Genomic DNA, 22846 nt, shown 5'->3' with positions numbered 1-22846 from the left:
TTTTTGGTCCAAATGCTCAGTTACCTTAGTTGTAAAACAACAACAACAACATCAACAATAACAATAATACCATAAATAAATTAAAAAGAAAACTAAGATATAATATAGAAGCTCAACAAAACAAAAAGTTGGTCTTTAATAATATCAATGAAATGGACAAATCTTGGTAACAATAATCAAAAAATGAAGAATAGAGGACATAAGCAAATATTATGAATAAAAAACAGAACTAAAGACTTAGAGTCATTAAAAAATGCAAAAAATCTATGAACAAGTCTATGCTGATGAATTTAATATTTTTGAATTTCAAATAACAGTGAATACTTTATTTCCTAACAGTAGATATGTACAACCATCACCACGGTAAATTTTAGAACACTTTCATCCCCTCAAACAGAAAATCGGTATCCTTTAGCTTTCAATCCCCAAACATTCATCTCTATCCCCTACCCAATCCTAAGCAACCATTAATCCTTTTTTTTTTTTTTTTTTATGGAGTTTCACTCTTTTTGCCCAGGCTGGAGTGCAGTGGCATGATCTGAGCTCACTGCAACCTCTGCCTCCTGGGTTCAAGTGATTCTCCTGCCTCAGCCTCCCAAGTAGCTGGGATTACAGGCACCTGCCACCACACCCGGCTAATTTTGTATTTTTAGTAGAGATGGGGTTTCACCATGTTGGCCAGGCTGGTCTCGAACTCCTGACCTCAGGTGATCCATCCGCCTCAGCCTCCCAAAGTGCTGGGATTACAGGCATGAGCCACCATGCCCGGCCCCACTAATCCATTTTCTATCTCTATAGATTTGTCTTTTTTGGACATTTCATATAAATGGAATCATATACTATGTAGTCTTTTATGACTGGCCTCTTTTAACATAATGTTTCAAAGTTCATTCATGTTGTAGCATGTATCACTACTTCATTCAATTTTATAACTAAGTAATATTCCATTATATGGAAATACCAATTTTGTTCATCCATTTATCAGTTGATAAACATCTGAGCTGTTTATACCTTTTAGCTATTATAAATAATGCTGCTATGGACATTTCTGTACATGCGTTTACATAGACATATGTTTTCATTTCTCTTAGGTATAGATTGAAGTGAAATTGCTGAGTCCATTGGGTAACAGTATCTTTAACTTTTTGAGAAACTGCCAGACTGTTTTCCAAAGTGACTACCCACAATCAGCATATATGAGGGTTCTATATCCTGACCAACACTCATTACTATCTGACATTTTTATTATAGCCATTCCTAGTGGGTGTGAGGTAGTATTTTTTTCTTCTAATTTTTATTTCAGGTTTGGGAGTACATGTACAGGTTTGCTATATAGGTAAATTGCATGGCACTGGGGTTTGGTGTACAAATGATTTTGTCACCCGGATAATGAGCATAGTACCTGAGAGGGTCGAATGTTTTTTGTTGTTGTTGTTGTTGTTGTTTTTGAGATAGAGTCTTGCTCTGTCACCCAGACTGGAGTGCAGTGGCACAATCTCAGCTCACTGTAACCTCTGCCTCCTGGGTTCAAGCAATTCTCCTACCTCAGCCTCCTGGGTTCAAGCAATTCTCCTACCTCAGCCTCCTGAGTAGCTGGGATTACAGGCGCACACCACTACACCCAGCTAATTTTTGTATTTTTAGTAGAGACAGGGTTTTGCCATGTTTGCCAGGCTTGTCTTAAACTCCTGACCTCAGGTGATCTGCGTGCCTCAGCCTCCCAAAGTGCTGGGATTACAGGCATGAGCCACCACACCCAGCCTATAAATTCAATGCAATTCTGATCAAAATCCCATTGGCCATACTCAAGAAACTGGCTAAGCAAATTCTAAAATTTACATAAAAGTGCTAAGGGCCAAGTAGAACTAAGATGCTCTTTTTGGAAAGAACAAGGTAGAAAAAATTGCCCTACCAGAAGTTAGTACATACTATAAACTCTTACTTTATCACTGTAGTGATTAAGACAGTAGATGATGGTGCAGGAAAAACAAAATAGGCCAGTGGAGATCAAGCCCAGAAACAGACCCACACATAGAAGAAACTTGAGGCCGGGCGCTGTGGCTCACGCCTGTAATCCCAGCACTTTGGGAGGCCGAGGTGGGCGGATCACAAGGTCAGGAGTTCGAGAACAGCCTGGCCAACATAGTGAAACACCGTCTCTACTAAAAATACAAAAAAAAAAATTAGCTGGGCGTGGTGGTGGGCGCTTGTAATCACAGCTACTCAGGAGGCTGAGGCAGGAGAATTGCTTGAACCTGGCACGTGGAGGTGGCAGTGAGCTGAGATCAAATCAGCACTCCAGCCTGGGTGACAGAGCAGGACTCCATCTCAGAAAAAGAAGAAAAAAGGAACTTGGGAAGTGACAGAGGAGGCACTGCAGATCACTAGGTAAAACACGGGCTATTCAATAAGTAGTACCAGGACGTGTATTTACCCACATAGGAAAGAAATAAAATGCAATCCATATTCCAACCTTAAATTCCTGCTGAAGGGAGGAGAATTTAAGACATAAAAAGTGCTAGCCAAAAAAAAAAAGTTGATAAATTTTTCTGCTTTAAAGTGTTTTAATTTGGGTCATCTGTTTTACTATATATAAGGTGAAAAGAGTAAAAGATAGAATTTACAAGGATTTGTATTCAGAATTTATAAAGAATTTCTGGAAATTGATTAGAAAAAGGATTTCTATTTCCATTAAAATAACAAAATTACACTGAAAAATCATCCCAAAAAAAAGGTATATTTTTAAATAACCTTAAAAGCACCAAGGAGCTAGAAAGATAGTAAGGAAAAGATAACTTTAAAAGCACCAAAAAGCAGCCAGGTGCGATGGCTCACACCTGTAATCCCAGCACTTTGGGAGGCCGAGGTGGGCAGATCACGAGGTCAAGAGTTCGAGACCAGCCTGGCCAACATGGTGAAACCCCGTCTCTACTAAAAATACAAAAATTAGCTGGGTGTGGTGGCATGCGCCTGTAATCCCAGCTACTCAAGGCAAGAGAATCGCTTGAACCCGGGAAGTGGAGGTTGCAATGAGCCGAGATTGCACCACTATACTCCAGCCTGGGTGACAGAGCAAGACTCCGTCTCAAAAAAAAAAAGCACCAAAGGGCTAGAAAGATAGGAAAATGGGGCCAGGTGTGGCAGTTCACACCTGTAATGCCTTTGGGAGGCAGAGGTGGGCAAACTGCTTGAGCTCAGAAGTTCAAGACCAACCTGGCCAACATGGCAAAAACCCATCTCTACAAAAAATACAGAAATTAGCTAGGTGTGATGGCATGTGGCTGTAGTCCCAGCTACTCAGGAGGCTGAGGAGTGAAGGATCACTTGACCCCAGAAGGTTGAGGCTGCAGTGAACCAAGATCATGCCACTGTACTCCAGCTGGAGCAACAGAGTGAAACTTTGTCTCAAAAAAAAAAAAGAAAGAAAGAAGATAGTAAGAAAAATCTAGGCCAATCATCTAAGGAAAAGTGCAAACCCAGAGAGGTAAGCAGAGCATCTGAGCACAAAACCAAACACTACATATAATGAGAAAATGTATATGCATTCTCTTCAGCATCAGAATCAACTATTTAACACAGTATTGGGGGGCCTGACCAATACCACTCTAGTAGGAAAGAAAAAGATATAAGAAAATTAAAAGTTGGCCGGGCGCGGTGGCTCACGCTTGTAATCCCAGCACTTTGGGAGGCCAAGGCGGGCGGATCACAAGGTCAGGAGATCGAGACCACGGTGAAACCCCGTCTCTACTAAAAATACAAAAAAATTAGCCGGGCGTGGTGGCGGGCGCCTGTAGGCCCAGCTACTCGGAGAGGCTGAGGCAGGAGAATGGCGTGAACCCGGGAGGCGGAGCTTGCAGTGAGCCGAGATCGCGCCACTGCACTCCAGCCTGGGTGACAGAGCAAGACTCCGTCTCAAAAAAACAAAAAAAAAGAAAATTAAAAGTTAAAAAAGAAAAGTTAAAAATCTCATTACTTAGAATATGTTCTAAAAATCTCATTACTTGGAATATGTTCATCTACCTAGATAAACGAACAAAATCAACAAACAAAACTAATAAGAGAGTTCTGCAAGGATGCTGGATACAAAATCAAATTACCAAAATATCAATAGCAATAACTTAGAAGCAATAATCTAGAAAATATTGTTTTGAAAAGTAAGACACCACTCAGAATAGCACCAAAAGATATATCTCATTAGAGAATTAACAAAGGACACCCTGTTAAATTTGTTTGCAGCTTTTCTTGATGCAGGAAGAAACAGAATTGAGAAGACAGCTTGGAGATAGACATGTAAATATGTAAATTTGATTATATCAAAAAGGATTTCTGCTTACTGAAGGACACATTGGACAAATTTAACAGATAGATGACAGATTGAGAGGAGAGATTTGCAACTCTTTTTTTTTTTTCCGAGACAAACTCTGGCTCTATTGCCCAGGCTGGAGTGTAGTGGTGCAATCTCGGCTCACGGCAACTTCCACCACCCGGGCTCAAGCCATCCTCCCACCTCTGCGTCCTGAGTAGCTGGGACTATAGGCACTTACCACCATGCCCAGCTAATTTTTGTATTTTTTGTAGAGACAGGATTTTGCCATGCTGCCCAGGCTGGTCTCAAACTCGTGAGCTCAAACAATCCACCCACCTTGGCCTCCCAAAGTGCTGAGATTACAGGTGTGAGCCTCTGCGCCTTTAACACTGACAAGACTCCTTCCACAAGAAAAAGAAAGGAACACAAGTAGTAGACACATGGGCAAAGAAAATGAATAGACATTTTACAGAGAAAGAAATCCAGAAGATTAATCACCACGTGAAAAATGAGATAGTGGCTGGGTGTGGTGGCTGACGCCTGTAATCCCAGCACTTTAGGAGGCTGAGGCGGGCAAATCATGAGGTCAAGAGATCAAGACCATCCTGGCCAACATAGTGAAACCCCATCTCTACTAAAAATACAAAAATTAGCTGGGTGTGGTGGCACATGCCTGTAGTCCCAGCTGCTTGGGAGGCTGAGGCAGGAGAATTGCTTGAACCCGGGAGGCAGAGGTTGCAGTGAACCAAGATCGCACCACTGCACTCCAGCCTGGTGACAAAGCAAGACTCCATCACAAAACAAAAAAAAAGAAAAAAGAAAAAAATGAGACAGCACTTTACACCCATTAAACTGGCAGCATTAGAAAGCCAGGTAAATGGCAAGTGTTACTGGCCACATTAGAATACAGGACCCCTATATCCTCACATTTCTCAAATGCACTGCTGGTGGGAGTGAAATTGGTACCACCATTCTGGAAAGCAATTGGCAACATTCACACCCACGAACACACACACACACACACACACACACACACACACTAGTAATTCCCTTCTTGGGCCTGTATCTCAGAGAACTTCTCACAAAGGCCCTTCTGGAGATGTGTACAAGGACATTCACTGCAGTATTGTTTGAGGTCGTGGGTGCTGGCAACAATCTAGATCCCCATAGCCGGGGGAATGAGTGTTTAGGTAAAATGTGGAGACCGGCACACCATGGCATAGTATGCAGCAGCAGGTAAACACCATAAAATCTCTTTAAAACAAAGTGCTGAATGGAATGAAAAATAGAATAAGATCTATTGCCTACACCACTTAGGTAAATTAAAATATTTGCAGACAAAACAATACACATTTTTTTTGAGACGGAGTCTTGCTGGGTTGCCCAGGCTGGAGTGCAGTGGCACAATCTCAGCTCACTGCAACCTCTGCCCCCCAGGTTCAAGCGATTCTCCTGCCTCAGCCTTCTGAGTAGCTGGGATTACAGGCACACACCACCATGCCCAACTAATTTTTGTATTTTTAGTAGAGACAGGGTTTCACCATGTTAGCCAGGCTGGTCTCGAACTCCTGACCTCAAGTGATCCGCCCATCTCGGCCTCCCAAAGTGCTGGGATTACAGGCATGAGCCACCAAGCCCAGCCAACAATACACATTTTACAAGAACATACACAAATAAGAGTGCACATCAAACACAATACACTAGTTGACTTTGGCAGGAAGGGAATTAGAAGTGGGTAATGGTGATAAAGGGGAATAAACATTAAAGGGTAAAACAAGGGGCCATTGCAAAGACAAAAATAGAGGGTCATGAAATGAGGAGTATGATTAATTCAACCCTCTGCACCTGACGTTAAAAGAGAACTGCAGAGAAGGAACCATCAGGTAGCTAGTTTAGATAAAATGATCAGGGCAATCAGGAAAGTATCCTCAGTAAAGATCAAAAGACCAAGTTAAAGATCAAGTCTGGGCTGGGCACGGTGGCTCACATCTGTAATCCCAGCACTTTGGGAGGCCGAGACAGGCAGATCACTTGAGTCCAGGAGTTCGAGACCAGCCTGGCCAACATGTCAAAACCCTGTCTCTACTAAAAATACAAAAATTAGCCAGGTGTGGTGGTGGGCGCCTGTAATCCCAGCTACATGGGAGGCTGAGGCAGGGATAATTGCTTGAACCCAGGAGATGGAGGTTGCAGTGAGCCGAGATCACGCCACTGCACTCCAGCCTGGGTGACAGAGCAAGGTGTCGACTCCCAAAAAAAAAAAAAAAAAGACCAAGTCTGATGGTTTTAATGTGTAAACAAAGGGACAGGGCACAAGACAAGAGAAGAGGTAGGCAGAGACCAGTCATATAAGGACTTATAAGAAGGTCAGATTGGCTGGGCGTGGTGGCTCACGCCTGTAATCCCAACACTTTGGGAGGCTGAGATGGGTGGATCACTTGAGGTCAGGAGTTCAAGACCAGCATGACCAATACGGTGAAACCCTGTCTCTACTAAAAATACAAAAATTGGCCAGGTGTTGGTGGCACATGCCTGTAATCCCAGCACTTTGGGAGGCCAAGGCGGGCGGATCCCGAGGTCAGGAGATCGAGACCATCCTGGCTAACACGGTGAAACCCCATCTCTACTAAAAATACAAAAAAAAAAATTAGCCAGGCATAGTGGCGGGCGCCTGTGGTCCCAGCTACTCGGGAGGCTGAGGCAGGAGAATGGTATGAACCCGGGAGGCGGAGCTTGCAGTGAGCCAAGATCACACAACTGCACACCAGCCTGGGCAACAGAGCGAGACTCCGTCTCAAAAAAAAAAAAAAAAAATTAGCCAGGCATGGTGGCACATGCCTGTAATCCCAGCTACTCGGGAGGCTGAGGCAGGAGAATTGCATGAACCCAGGAGATGGAGGTTGCAGTGAGCCAAGATCACGCCACTGCACTCCAACCTGGGTGACAAAGCAAGACTCCATCTCAAAAAAAAAAAAGGTCAGATTGTATTCTAGTAATACAATGGGACATCACTGGATGGTTTTAAGCAGAGAGTGAAATGATCTGAATTATGGTTTTAATTTTTAAGAGAACACTTTGGCTTCTGCATAGAGAATGGGGTGGGGCCAGGGAGTCAGGATCAAGGCCAACAGTAGAAATGGGAAGAACTGTCAGGAGGCTACTGCAATAGTACAGGCAAAAGGTGAAAATCACTTGAAGTGACATGTTTGTGTTAGTCCATTTTCATGCTACTGATAAAGACATAGCCAAGACTGGGCAATTTACAAAAGAAAGAGGTTTAATGGACTTACAGTTCCACATGGCTGGGGAGGCCTCACAATCATGGTGGAAGGCAAGGAAGAGCAAGTCATGTCTCACATGGATGACAGCAGTCAAAAAGAGAGCTTGTGCAGGGAAACTCCTGTTTTTAAAACCATCAGATCTGGTAAGGCTTATTCACTCTCATAAAAACAGCACAGGAAAGACCCGCCCCCATGATTCAATTACCTCCCACTGGGTTCCTCCCATGACACATGGGAATTATGAGAGTTACAATTCAAGATGAGATTTGGGTGGGGACATACCCAAACCATATCAGTGGTGGACAGAGGTTGTTGTAGAGATAGAGAGAAGGGAACTAACTCTGTGTGAGTTTGGGAGGAACAGCTATCCAAATTCCTATTTTGGATGTAGAAAAATAAGGGAACAGGAGGCATCAAGGATAATTCCTAGATACTTGAGCTTGAGCAAGTAGGTGGTTAGAAGTGCCATTTACTAAGATGGGGAAGTCTGGGGGAGGAGCAAGCCTGGAGGAAGAAATGAAGAGTTCCTTGACCATACAAAATTTGAGAGGCCTTTTAGACATCCAAATGAAGATGTAGAGTAGCTTGATATGTAGCCTGGAGCTGGAGAGACAGGTTGGTTAGGAATTTGTTCACAGTCACACAGTAAATTCAGATTAGAACTGGAACCTAGACTTCTTAGGTCCAAAATCATTTGCTCCTCCTTTCCTTTTAGCTCAATTAAATGCAATCATTTGACCCTGTAGCAAATGTGAAAAGAAGAAGCCAGGGTGGCAGGCAGTGTAAGGGCACCCACAAGTCCCACGGTCCTCACCAAGGTGCTCCTCCTTCCCATAGGCAGAGGGGTCTGAGCATGACAACAACTGTGACCAATGGTGGCACCATCCTAAGCCTACTGGTAGACATGGCTGCTCAGTTCTACCCTTCTCTGACTCTATTCATCTATAGTGTGGTCCCTGTGGCTGCCAGTATCATCACTGTCCTCCTGCCAGAGACCCTTGGCCAGCCACTGCCCAACATGGTGAAAAGGTGGAGAAGGACCTGGAGAGAAGGTGAGCTACACCCTCCCCCAAGCTTCTTTTGTCATAAAAGGCCAGACCAGGGGAGAGCAGGGACTTAGCCAGGGTCATGCAGCTGGTCCCTGATGGAGTCAAGGCTGAAATCCAGGCCCCCAAATCCTATTCTCACACATTGGCTGAGTCCCAGGAAACCTCCCTGAGACTCTCAGCTCTTGGAAATAGTGGGTGGCTTTGGATGTAAAGTAGGACAACTGAGCACAGAGAACTAAAAAGAATCCCCAAATTCTACTCCTGAACGCTGCTTCTCCTTCCCTCCCAGGTGGAAAGAGAAACTGGGGCAGCAGCAACAGGAACAGCAGATGGTCCCACTCCAAGCCTCCTGAGGACTGAGAAGGAGCAGAGGGTGGAGAGGAGGAGCCCTGTATCTCTTGGATATCCAGCCAGGAAGTGGATGCAGAAATGGCAGCCAGTAGAGGGCAGGGCCTGTAAGGTCTCAGAGAAATGCTTCCCATGGGCCCCACACTCCTGGCCAGACCCACCCAAGACCACTTCATTAAAAGTAACTACGGAGCCAGGCCTCTAGTCCCAGCTACTTGGGAGGTTGAGACAGGATCTCTTGGGCCCAGGAGTTCTAAGCACTATGCCGATGGGGTGTCTGCACTAAGCTCAGCATGATGACCTCCTGCAAGCAGGGGACCACCAGGTTGCCTAAGGAGGGATGAACTGCCCCAGGTCAGAAACAGAGCTGATCAGTAGTGGGATCACACCTGTGAACAGCCACTGCTCTCCAGCATGGGCAGCACAGCAAGACCTTGTCTCTTAAAAAAAAAATGCACAATTTATCCCATTGTTCCCCTCTGGCCCATACATAGTGGCCACTCCACATTAGCCAACCCTTGGTTCACAATATCCTTCAGTGATTATCTATGTAGAAAATCCAGTGGAATCTACAAAAATACTGCTACAACTAAAACATGATTTTAGCAAGGTTGCAGGTTATAAGATCAATATAAAAAAGGAATTGTGGCCAGGCACGGTGGCTCACACCTGTAATCCCAGCACTTTGGGAGGCTGAGGTGGGCAGATCATGAGGTCAGGAGTTCAGGACCAGCCTGGCCAATATGGTGAAACTCCATCTCTACTAAAAATACAAAAATTAGCCGGGCATGGTGGCTCATGCCTGTAGTCCCAGCTGCTCAGGAGAGGCAGAAGAATCGCTTGAACCCAGGAAGCAGAGGTTTCAGTGAGTTGAGTCGTGCCACTACACTCCAGCCTGGTGACAGAGTGAGACTCTATCTCAAAAAAACAAAACAAAAAGAATTGTGGGCAGGCGCAGTAGCTCATGCCTGTAATCCCAGCACTTTGGAAGGCCAAGGTGGATGAATAACCTGAGGTCGGGAGTTCGAGACCAGCCTAGCCAACATGGTGAAACCCTGTCTCTACTAAAAATACAAAAATTGGCTGGGTATGGTGGCGCATGCCTGTAATCCCAGCTACTCGGGAGGCCGAGGCACAAGAATCACTTGAACCCGGGAGGCAGAGGTTGTGGTGAGCCGAGATCACACCACCGCACTGCATCCTAGGCAACAGAGTGAGACTCCGTCTCAAAAAAAAAAAAAATTGTGTTTCTATATACTAGTAATAAACAATCAGAAATTGAAATTTAAAAAACAATGCCATTTATGATAGCATCAAAAAATATAAGGAGACAGCAAAAAGATCAGTGGTTGCCAGAGGTTCAGAGGGAGAGGAGAGAGATGAGTAAGCCAGCACGAGGGATTTTTTAGGGCACTGAAACTATTCTTTATGGTACTATAATGGTAGCTACATGACATTATACATATCAAAACCCTCAATAACCTATAAGGTAAGTAATAGCATTATCCTCAAGGTGAGGAAGGCTAGGAGATACACTTGAACCTGGAGAGTTGGCTTGGCAGAATTCAGGGATGTGTATACACACACACACACACACACGCACACACACACACACACACACCCCTTACTCCTTACCTTTCTTGCCATTTTCTCCGCTCCCTTAAAGGTTTTCTTCTGGTGATAGAGAAAAACGTTATGTCTTGCTTCTCCTCCTCCCATTTCAGTCTTTCCTGGAAGGGTAAAAGGAACTAAAATGAAGGCAGCCAATAAGGAGGCTTTGTTTGAGGCTCTTCCCCTCCCTGAGGCAGGTGCAAACATCTGGAAACAGGAGGCAAGAAGAAAGGAGAGAAGAATGCAGAGGCAGGGGGCAATAGCCCCTCCTCCCTAGGCCAGATCCTGGCTGCAGGAGCAGTTTGCCACCTTACATCTGGGCCTTTGCCCAGGAAGTTCAACCCACCAGCTAACCTTAGCTTTTCTGTTGCACTTTTGGACTTTTCTGTACCACTTCTGGACTTTTCGGTAATCTGCCTCTAGAGAGCCCTAGGCTGGCAGTAGTGAGGCCCCAGAAGGAAAAACACAGCCAGGAAAGTGCCTGAGGTCTGATCTCCTCCATCCTCCATCCTCAGGTCTTGCCTCCTCCCCAACCCCTCCCTGCCCTTCCTGGGCTGGTAGGAGCCAGTGCTGATGGCACTGGGGAGACCACATGAGCAGGATGAAAGACAACCACGATCTGCAGTCCAGGACAGAACCCAGGATGCCCGGTGCCTGTTCTGCTGCTCACATCAGGAAGGACCTGATGGTGCAGGCCACGAGGTGCTCTGGCAGGGACTGCAGAGTGGCCAGAGTGGGGTGGGATGCAAGCTGTGGCTGCCCAGCACAACAGTTAACCATTCATCAGGTCCATCTGCCCACTCAAGGCCTGCTCTGGGCTAATGAGACCCTGCCCTGGTCCTAGGAGCCTGACTCCAGCCACATCCAGAGACAGGCATGCACTGTCCCAGCCCCAAGGAGACGAGGAAGAGGGCTGGCATGACCTGCACCTGGCCCTGCCGGGGAAGGGGGCAACCATGCTAAGGCTAACCCAACACACAGGTACTAGACAGGTGCTAGATTCAGTCTCCAGACCCACCCTTCTTCCCTGCCCTAATCCCATCCCCTAGCCTTGGCCTGACGACCCCCAATCTACCAGCCCAGCCTTCAGACCCTAAACATGGCTCTGACCCACCCCCCAACCCCCCACCTCTCGGCCTTGGTGCTGCCCGAGACCCTATCACCAGGGTCAATCTAGAGGCCTCATTCTCCTGGTCCTGCTTCAGCTGAGAATGCGAGGATCTGCACGGCCTTCTCCCTCAGCTTCTCCACCTGCTGCAGCTACCATTCCTGATCAGATGGCTGATTCAGGGCAGTCCTCAACGTGAGCCAGGTGAGTGCCCCTTCCTCCACGTGGCCCCACCCCTGTCCCGGATGCCCCGCCCTTCCCTGGTCTTTAACTGCCTCTCAGCCAAACATGCACCACCACCAAGCACAGAGTTTCTGTCCATTACCTCACCAAGACTCGCTAATACAGGCCGGGCGCTAATACACGCCTGTAATCCCAGCACTTTGGGAGGCCGAGGTGGGTGGATCACGAGGTCAGGAGATCATAGACCGTCCTAGCTAACACGGTGAAACCCCCTCTCTACTAAAAATATAAAAAATTAGCCAGGCGTGGTGGCAGGCACTTGTGGTCCCAGCTACTCGGGAGGCTGAGGCAGGAGAATGGCGTGAACCTGGGAGGCGGAGCTTGCAGTGAGCCAAGATCACAGCACTGTACTCCAGCCTGGGAGACAGAGCAAGACTCTGTCTCAAAAAAAAAAAAAAAAGACTCGCTAATACAATTTCACAAGCCAGAAACGTCTTGTCCAGCCCACTGCCATCCCCTGGGCCAGGCTTCTCCACCTAATTTCTTCCTGGCGCATTGTTTGGTGTCCCTGTCCAGCCCATCCTCCCACGACCCCAGAAGGATCTTGAGTCACTGGCCTGCAGTCTAGGGCCAAGACTAGCGTAGAGTGAGTGAAGCAGTGAAGCAGTGGACTTACCTCTCCTGTCTGAGCCCTGCATGATCCAGTCTCGTTTTTTTTTGAGACAGCGTTCTGCTCTTTCACCCAGGCTGGAGCCAAGTGGCACCATCTCGGCTCACTGCAACCTCTGCCCCCCTCCCCCCACACCCAGGGTTCAAGCGATCCTCCTGCCTCAGCCTCCTGAGTAGATGGGATTACAGGCACCCGCCACCATGCCCAGCTAATTTTTTTCTATTTTTAGTAGAGATGGGGTTTCACCATGTTGGCCAAGCTGGTCTCGAACTCCTGACTTTGTATCTGCCCCCTCAGCCTCCCAAAGTGCTGGGATTACAGGCATGAGCCATCACGCCTGGCCCTGATCCAGTCTTTAATTGAAAGTTTGATATTTTATTCATCATGAACTTTTGCATTAATTTTAATTTTTAAAATACTACATTAAAATATTATTCATCATAATTGTTGAGTTTTTTGGCACCCTCTTAAATTTGCACCTCACCTCACTCTAGTCCCAACCCTGCCCTGCACACATACCTTCCTCGGCTGCCCACTGCTTAAGGGACATTCAGTGACTTTCATGACTGGCTCTGGCCAGGCTCTCTGGGCTCCTCTCTAAGTGCCCGCTGCCCCAATTCCCAAACCTTTGCATGATCTCTATCATAATCTTTATCTTGTAGAATCCTGATGGTTCATTTACTATTACCTGGCCAAAGATAACACTAGTACAAAGTCCTTGAGGCAGGAAAGTGCTTGGCAGGTTCTTGGAACCACAAGGCCAGCGTGGCTGGGGCAGAGCAGTGAGGAGTCAGTGGTAGGAAACCAGGCTCAGGAGGAAGCAGGAGCTGCTCCTGTGGGAACTGAAGCTTTACTCTGAGAAAGCTGGAGAGTCGTTAGAGCATTTTGAACAGAGGAGAGACATGATATAACTTACATATCAAAAGGGCCTGAGACAGTAATCCAGGTGAGAGACAACACTAGCAAAATCACAGTGGTTGCACTCCAGATGTATTTAAGGAAAAGACAAGAGGATTTTCTAATGGATTAGATTTGGCATGTGAGAGAAAGAACGGAGTCAAGGGTGACTCCAAGGTTTTTGGCCTGAGCTACTGAAAGGACAGGGTTGCCACCTGCTGAGATGGGCAAGGCTGCGGATAGAGCATGTTTGGGGTTTGGGATGAGTCATGACTGAGATGATTCTACACATCCAAATGGAGCTGGCTGGCAGGCAGCAATAATGACAGTGGTAATAATAAGCATAGCTCCAGCCATAGTGCTCACTCTGAGCCAAGCATTTTTCCAACACTTTCCATGTCTAAACCCATTTAATCCTCATTATGGCCCTAGGATGTAGAGCTATTATTATTCCCATTTTACAGAGGAGGAAATATTGGATAGACAAGACTGGTGTTCAGGCCGGGCGCGGTGGCTCACGCCTGTAATCCCAGCACTTTGGGAGGCCGAGGCGGGCGGATCACGAGGTCAGGAGATCGAGACCACGGTGAAACCCCGTCTCTACTAAAAATACAAAAAAATTAGCCGGGCGTGGTGGCGGGCGCCTGTAGTCCCAGCTGCTCGGAGAGGCTGAGGCAGGAGAATGGTGTGAACCTGGGAGGCAGAGCTTGCAGTGAGCTGAGATTGCGCCACTGCACTCCAGCCTGGGCAACAGAGCGAGACTCCATCTCAAAAAAAAAAAAAGACTGGTGTTCAGAGGCGAGCCTGGGCTAGACATGTACATTTGGGAGTCATCAGTGTGTGGGTGGCATCAGCTCACCTGGAAAGTGGGTATGAAGGTCCAAAGACTGAGCCCAGACAGGCGTGGTGGCTCACGCTTGTAATCCCAGCACTTTGGGAGGCTGAGGCGGGTGGGTCACCTGAGGTCAGGAGCTCAAGACCAGCCTGGCCAACATGGCAAAACCCCATCTCTACTAAAAACACAAAAATTAGCCAGGCGTGGTGGTGCATGCCTCTAATCCCAGCTACTCAGGAAGCTGAGGCAGGGTGAAGTGCTTGAACCCAGGAGGTAGAGGTTGCAGTGAGCAGAGATCATGCCACTGCACTCCAGCCTGGGCGACAGAGCAAGACTTCGACTCAAAAAAAAAAAAAAAAAAAGCTGAGCCCAGACACTCCAAAGTTCAGAGCAGGATGGCAAGGAACATCAGCAAAGGAGAATGTGGAATAACAGCCAGGGGAGTAGGAAGAGACCCAAGAGTGGGTGTCCCCAGAGGCTGAGCATAGCAAGGATTTCTAGAAGGAGGAGATGCTGAAGAAAAAGCACTTTGGAAACTGCACATTGAGATCATGATATGAGGAGACAATTTTGGGTTGGGCACTGGCCACTAACATCTGGAAACAGGAGGCAAGAAGAAAGGAGAGAAGAATGCAGAGGCAGGGGCAATAGCCCCTCCTCCCTAGGAGGGAGCCTTTGGCAAATCACAGGGCCTCAGCTTCCCCATCTGTAAAATGGTTCTTTAGAGATTCCCCAGCTAGGACACCCTGTGGCAGGCCCTATCCTCAGCACCATTTCAGGACTGAACCAGGCTTACCACCCCCATCCGTCTCCTGTCTTCTCCTTACCCTGCCCTTGGCCCCAACCCCCACCTCCCACCATTTACCTCATTAGAATTTTCTGTTCATAATCTGTAATTTTGCCTCTAAGGGGTTCCCTTACCTTGAACCAGGCTGGGGGGTTGGGGGCAGTGTTACTGTAAATAGTTGTCCTCAACTCCTGAGATTCACCCCTCACTCAGCCAGGGTGCTCAATTGCTCTCCTCTGGCCCAGGCCCCTGGCTCAGGCCCAAAAACCAAGTAGGTTGCAGCTGCAGCTGGAGAGAAGAAAGAGGCTGCCTATTAACCCCCTAGAACCCAGAATCTCAGAAACTGCTTTGGAGAGGAAGGCTGGACACCACTGGTGGGCAGCGGGACTAGGGCTTGGAGCTGCAGATTAAGGTGCAGGAGCCTGGAGCTGAGAGCCAGGAGACTTGGGGCTAGAGGCCTCATGTAGGGGATAGGGAATGAGGTCTGTTGATTGAGGGCTGAAGAGGGAGGCTTGAAGCTGAGCCTGGGAAATTTGGGACTAGGGCCTGGGATTAGGAACCAGAAAACCACGTACTGGGACTGAGGGTGGCTGTCACACTGACCCTACCAGAAGAGCCCAGACACTGCCCCTCAGGTCCTCTGGGAACTGGAAAGGACCAGGGAAGGGGCAGCGGATGAAGTTGAGCCCTCTAGGGGGCTGAGCCAGGGAGGTCATAGGAAGCCAGGCACAAGAAGGGCTCCCTAAAGAGAGTACAGTAAGGGATCCAGAGGTGGGCAGTGTCCGGGAAAGGTTGGGGCCAGGGAAAAGAATCCTTCAAGGAGGCAGGAGTAGAGGCCAAATGGGTGACAGGTGGTGCCTAAAACTATCACATCAGAGCTGGAGGTTTTCTAGATAAGCCAGTCCAGAGTGACCCACCTGTGTTCCTCAGAAGCCAGTCCTATGAGACACTCCATGTAAAAAAAGATCCTGTGGAGAAATAAGTTTGGGAAATGCTGATCGTTCTCTTTGCCTCTCAGAGACTCTCAACACACGTTTGCCATTTATTTGTTTGGAGAGGTTCCTACAGTAAAGAAAGCCTAATTAATTTCCCATTTCATCACACAGGCCTTTTTAAAAAAATAAATAACACCTACTAACATCCACAAAATAAACTGAGGAACACTGGGCTAGCCTGAGTTCCCATTTTACTTTCAGAGAAACTGAAGCTCAGAGAACGGAGGGATCTGCCAGGCCACAGAACAGAGTCAAGCCCCAGGTGTCCCATCTTCAAGGAACATCAGAGCTGGGAAAGCCCACTGAGGCTACCAAGTCGAACTCTGCCTCCATCTCCACTCCATGTACAGAACAGTAGACTGAGGTTGGGAGAGAGGCCATGATCCTCTTCTACAAGGCGCTAGACAGGGCCCCGCGACTTGACTCAGTCTGGCGCCCTGACATACCACACAACCTCCAAAACCAGATCACCCTTCCTGGGCAGGCCTGCACCCTCCGCATAGGGCCAGCTTCTACTGACCATCCTTCTACCTTCCTTCACCTTTTTATCCTGTTCCTGGGAAATGCATGCGCCCAGTGTGCCCTAATACCTTTCCCAAAATCATTTTGTCTCCCCAACAAGCTCATAAGCCCCATGGTTTCTGGGCTCTGGTTTCTCCTATTCCCTTCCCAGTGTTGAGCACGGGCCTAGACTCCAGTCTGAACCCTTAGGGTGAAGCTTCACTACCAATCTGGAGGAGGCAGGACATGCTATGGGCTGCACTATGTGGTTTTTAAACTAGTGAAACTCTGGTGACCTGTCCCCTGAATGCAGGGCAAGGGAACAAAGGGTCCCCATAAGGAGAGCTACAGCTGGGGCTGGGCTTTTACTCATGTGTTCCTTCAGGCTAGGCTGTTATAACAAGAAAACTAGAGCAGAATGGGTATGTGCTCAAGAGAGAAGTTGTTCAACGCCTGGGGGAAAGACACAGGGATACAAGTGAGGAGGCTTGGGCCCAAGCGGAGCTGTCCCGCACCATCCAAACCCCAGACGGACCCAGCCCTGCTCCTCCCTCTCTCCCTGCATTGCTACCATTTCCTGTTGAGAGGTTGCCCTTTGGGAAAAGCCTTCCTTCCTCCTTCCTTCATTCCTTCCTTCCTTGGACAAGGTCTGGAGCTGAGACACACCCAGCCCCACTGTCTCTGTGGAAAGGGGGCGGGGGCAAGAAGGACAGGGAAGGTTGTCTACATGCACCCTATACCCTCTGGCTAGGCACTGCTCATTCTCGGTCTCCTTGAGGGGCTTCTTGCAAACCCCTAAGATCCCCAGGGAGCGAAAGCTCTGGGCGGCAGGCCCCTCTCCCTGCCCCGGCCTCCAGCTGCAGAGCTCAGGTCCTAACTCGATTGTGCACCGTTAATCACTGCGTATGCCTGCCGGCAGAGTAAACAGGTGGCCTCGGAGAGCCTCTCACTCTCATCAATCTCTACCCTGGTCAGGCCTCCGTCAGCAATGGGGCTGGCAGGAGGCGCCAAGGGGGCGGGGAAGGGGGGCTGTGGGGCCAAGGTCATGTCAGATCCTAACAAAAAGGCTGATTGCCCCACAGTGGGAGCCAGAAGGGGAGAAGGAGGCAGGAGATGATGTGGATACATCGCCATTGACATTTGGGGAACCTTTAGGATAGGGGCAAAAGCAATGATTGGAAGTCAGCTAGTCTGGCTCTGGCATGTACTAGCTGTGTGACCTTGGACAGGTTACAGAACCTCTCGGTGCCTCGGTTTCTTCATCTGTAAAATGGGAATAATAATTCTACCTGCTTCGTCAGGTTATTACGAAAATTAAATGAGTTAAAACGTAAAACACTGAGAAGGTGACAGCACATTGCTGGTGCTATGCAAGTGTTTGTTAATATAATGGGACCACAAAATGAAGCACTGCAGGAGACATCGATTTAGCAATTTCCCAGGAAACTCCCTCTTACAGATAGCAGACAGTGTTCTCAGATAGTTAGGCTCCAAGCTGGGGGCAAAACCTGCAAACTGGGAAGGGGTTAAGAGGGCGGATTGTTACCTAACCTCCCTGGGCCTCAGTTTTCTGTCTGCAAAATGGGGACCTTAACTGCGCCTACATCGTGGGGCAGCCGTGAAGATTAAATGAGAAAGTGCACGCAAAGACGTTATGAATGTGGTAGCCAGGAGCAAACCCTCAATAAAGGGCAGCCAGCTCCTATCGCCTTCCTAGCGTTAGCTCTGCACAACCCCTTACCCAACCCCGCCAACAAAAGGCCTGCACTGGGGCATGAAGGGGATATAAGTGCTGTTATTCCTCTCCCTGAGAAGGAGAGTGGGCGCTTGGCACCAGGCCTCTCTCCCAGCCCAGGCACTCCAGCCCGTCGCCCGGCCCCTCCTGGGCATGGAGCTGGGTGGCCCCTAAGGGCCGCGGCAGGGGCGCAGAGGGTCATGGGGGTCACCGAAGCGGCCCCGGGCGGCGGCGACTGAGGTGGAGAACCCCTGGGAGCCAATAAACAAAGGGTAGGGCAAAGGGCAGCCCGCGACCCACCGACGTACTTGCGGCGCCTGCGCAGGGGCGAGGGTCTCGCGGAGACGCGAGTACATTTGACACTGGGGGGACATTTAGGATCGGGGCAAAAGCAATGATTGGAATTCTACTGGCCTGACTCTGGCGCCTACTAGCTGTGTGACGTTGGACAGGTTACTGAACCTCTCGGGGCGTACTTGCGGCGCCTGCAAGGGTCTCAGCAGAGGAACCGGACTGAGGCTCCACTCGCCCGGCGCCTTCCCACCCACCCTTCGTCATCGTGGGCTTCAAGCTTTGGCCTCCGCCTGCGGAGGAGGTAGGGAGACTCGAGGACTCGGCGTCCAGGGAACTGGGGGACGAAGCCGGCAAGGGAAGGAAGGGTGAAACTTCGCCGGGCTGGGAGCAGGGGGACCCTGAAATCCGCACTGCCTCACTCGGGTCACGACCCTGGACGAGCGGATTCCACTGTACAGAGTTGGGGGTTGCCTTGAGACCTGGACCTGCTCTGACCCCAAATTCCCGTCCGAAGTTCCGCCGGGCTCCAGCAGTTTCACGTGGGACCTACACCCGCCTGGGCCCGGGCGCGTACACCCTGTGGCGGAAAGCTGGGGAGCCCAATGTCCGTAGACCCAGCGAAGCAGGGTCGACGCCGTGAATCAGGTGTTTCGAGCAGCGAGGGGCGCGAGCTTCCATAGTGCGGGGGAAGGTGCCTGCTTCCTCCTTCGGGGCGGCACATTCACGGTACGTCCAACTCCAAGGCGGCAACCAGTGGCCTGGACTTCCAGGTCGTGTCCTCATAGGCCGGGAGAGAGGACGCTTAGGGATGCCCTGTGGGAACGCAGCTCCTCTCCACGGCCCGGTCCAGCGGGGAGTCCGAAACGCCACGTTGCGTTATCTCAGTTCCCAGCACTCACTACCCCTGGCAGGACCCTGGGCGCCGAGTCAACTCAGCGGAGTCTCCGGCCGGGCTATAAGGACCCGGGAACGGCAGGAAAACACGCGAGGCGCCGCTTTCGCGACCGCCCCAAACCCATCTTTTCTTCGAGAACTGCCCGCAAGACTTGGGGCGGGGGAGTGGAGCTGCTTCTCCGCACTCCCCCTGCCCTCCGGAGCCCAGCACGTAGCCGGGCAGGAAAGGTGAAGCGTCTACAAGGCCTCAATTTCGAAACCGGACTCGGGAAATCCCTATTTCCTGTCCCAATAAGATGCCTTTATTGTGGCCGCGTCCGCTCTCGCCTCGGATGGCGGGGACTCTGGGGGCCCCTTGCTGGGCCTGCTCTATGCGCAGCCCCGCCCTGGATTTGAGTTTCTTGTTTTACATCTGGGAATTAGTCTCTCCGGGAGTCCTGGCGAGAGGGGGTCGGGGAGAGAGGAAGTTGAGGACCTAAGGCCACTGAAGGTGAAGGTGCGAGGAGGGGCGCCCTCAGGCCGACCCGCTGCCTCCCACCCGGACTCAGAATGTATGCCCCAGGACAGAGGAAGCGGCACTGTAAAAGTGGCACATTTAGCTGGGTTTGAGTTTCTGACACGGATTAAAACCAAGGGCGGGCCGGGCGCGCTGGCTCACGCCTGTAATCCCAGCACTTTGGGAGGCCGAGGCGGGTGGATCACGAGGTCAGGAGATCGAGACCATCCTGGCTAACACGGTGAAACCCCATCTCTACTAAAAATACAAAAAATTAGCTGGGCGGGGTGGCGGGCGCCCGTAGTCCCAGCTACTCGGGAGGCTGAGGCAGGAGAATGGCGTGAACCTGGGAGGCAGAGCTTGCAGTGAGCCGAGATAGCGCCACTGCACTCCGGACTGGGCGAAAGAGCGAGACTCCGTCTCAAAAAAAAAAAAAAAAAAGAATATAGAGGCCGGGCGGATGCGGTGGCTCACGCCTGTAATCCCAGCACTTTGGGAGGCCAAGATGGGTGGATCATTTGAGGTCAGGAGTTCGAGATCAGCCTGGCCAACATAGCGAAACCCCGTCTCTACTAAAAATACAAAAATTAGCGGGGCGGTAGTGGCGCGCGCCTGTAATCCCAACTACTCGGGAGGCTGAGGCAGGAGACTCGCTTGAGCCTGGGAGGCGGAGGTTGCCTGTAAGCCGAGATCACGCCACTGCACTACAGTCTGGGCGACAGAGTGAGACCCTGTCTCACAAATATATATATATAGAGAGAGAGAGAGAGCACTTAGCAGTTCCTGACACATATTAAGTGCTCAGTAAGTGTTATAAAAAAGAACAGCCGGGTGCGGTGGCTCAGTAATCCCAGCACTTTGGAAGGCCGAGAGGGGCGGAGGCGGGCGGATCACTTAAGCTCAGGAGTTCAAGACCAGCCTGGCCAACATGGTGAAACCCTGTCAATAAAAAATTAAAAAAAAAAAAAAAAAAAAAAAAAAAGCCAGTGGGGTGGCGCGCGCCTGTAGTCTCAGCTACTCAGAGTGGGTGAGGGGGTAGGGCTGCGGTGGGAGGATCGCTTGAGCTCGGCAGGCAATTGCAGTAAGCCCCACTGCACTCCAGCTTGGGCAAGAGACCGAAACCCTGTTAAAAAAAAACACACACACACACAATGATGGCTTTCACTTTTTGCAGACGTACGTGCCACGTTTTACCCGCAGAAGCTCAACTAACCCGTCAAACAACCTGGTCGGGGAGGTATTTCTACCCTTCTTGTCACTGATGAAGAAACTGAGACCTAGAGAGGGGGCCTAGCTTGCTCAGGCCGCTTCAACTAGAAAAAGGCCAAGCTGAATTCGCATTCAGGGCACTCTCCTCTTCCACAGTAAGGGGGCGGAGACTGGGGCCGAGCCGCGCAAGGGCGACTCCACGTTCCCTCGGTGGCCTGGAGGAGTGAATTCTCGACCAGGCGACCAAAAATAACAACCAGCAGGAGCCGAGACCCGAGAGTCAGCCCCTACCCGACCCAGCCAGAAATGAGGGAGAACTGGAGGGGGTCGCGCGGGGCGGGGCCAAAGCCCCACGTGCGCCGCCTGCAGCCGCTTCAAGAAGCCCTTTGTCGCGAGCAGCCGCGTTCGTGCCGCACTCGGCGGCTTAAAATAAAGACAATGTTCCCAGCCTCCCTGCGGCTAAATCGGGCGCGAGTGCGGGGGTGGTGAGCGAGCCGGGCGGGAGCGCTTCTCCAGGCCGTACCTCTCTTCTCCCCTCCTGCCTCAGTTTCCCCATCTGATAAGGGTGACCTAGCCAAGTCTGGGCGGGGAAGTGAGAAGAGTGATACAGTGGTGGGGGTGGCGGGGGGCGTCATCCCCCTGCATCCGCGACTGCACAGACTTCAGAAGGAAGCCGCGTGGGACAGAGGGGGGCACTCAGGAGGAGGCAGGGGAAAGCTGGACACCCTCCCCACCCGCCCACAAAATAAGTGTTTTTATTTCTAAAGGGACGTGTGCAGAGGCGGTGGGAGAAGAGAAAAGGGAGACCAAGGAGATTGGGGGGAGGTGGCAAAGAGGGAGCCTGATTCAGATTCGGAAATGGATGTTGAGCGTGGAGGCCTAACACCCCCACACTCAGCCACGTGTACGCGCACAAGTACACGCAGCCCCACCGCGCCGCCCAAGCCGCAGCCGCAAACCCAGGGCAGCCCAGCAGGGGGCATCCCGAGTCCGCGCCCAAGGGTAGGGACTGGTCAAGTTCTGACCCAACCCTGACCGGCTGGGTGACCCTGGGATGGAAAGGGGATGCTCACTTAGATTTCTCTCCAAGCTGCAGCGTCTGCTTGACTTCAGGAGGAAGGAGGACTGGGTGCCTGCTGGAACCCCAGCTGGCTTTGAGAAGCACAGACGCCCCCACATGTACCTGCCACGTGTGCCCACCAGTAGCTGCTGACCAAACCCCAGGAACTCCAGTTTCAGCTCCACTTGGCTCCACTGGCCAACTGGACTCCTGGGTGAGAAAGCCCCAGGTTACCGTCAGGCACCAGCATTGGCGGGGTTGTGGGGGGCGGGGACCGCGCTTGGTGGGGAAATGAGTAGGGGAAACCCCTGCCCCAGACTCCAGAGCCCTGGGCTTAGAGCCAAGCGACCTGAGTCCAAACACCTGCCCACCACATGCTAATCATACCTCTGCTCTTCAGATTTCTCACCTACAAAATGGGGATAATTGATGCTCCCATTCCTTCCCACCTCTCACCCCAGGACTTCGACACAGCCCAGTGGGGCAAAAAACACAGCAGCCCCAGCAGGCAGTCCCTGCAGCCTCCAACTCTCCTCCCCAGTCAGCTCCTGGGGAGGTCTCTAGGGCCAAACGGAGGCAGTGCAGCA

This window comes from Nomascus leucogenys, chromosome 4, assembly GCF_006542625.1.
Source record: "Nomascus leucogenys isolate Asia chromosome 4, Asia_NLE_v1, whole genome shotgun sequence".
NCBI lineage: Eukaryota > Metazoa > Chordata > Mammalia > Primates > Hylobatidae > Nomascus > Nomascus leucogenys.
The sequence above is the reverse complement of the archived record's forward strand: the minus strand, read 5'-3'. Positions refer to the sequence as shown.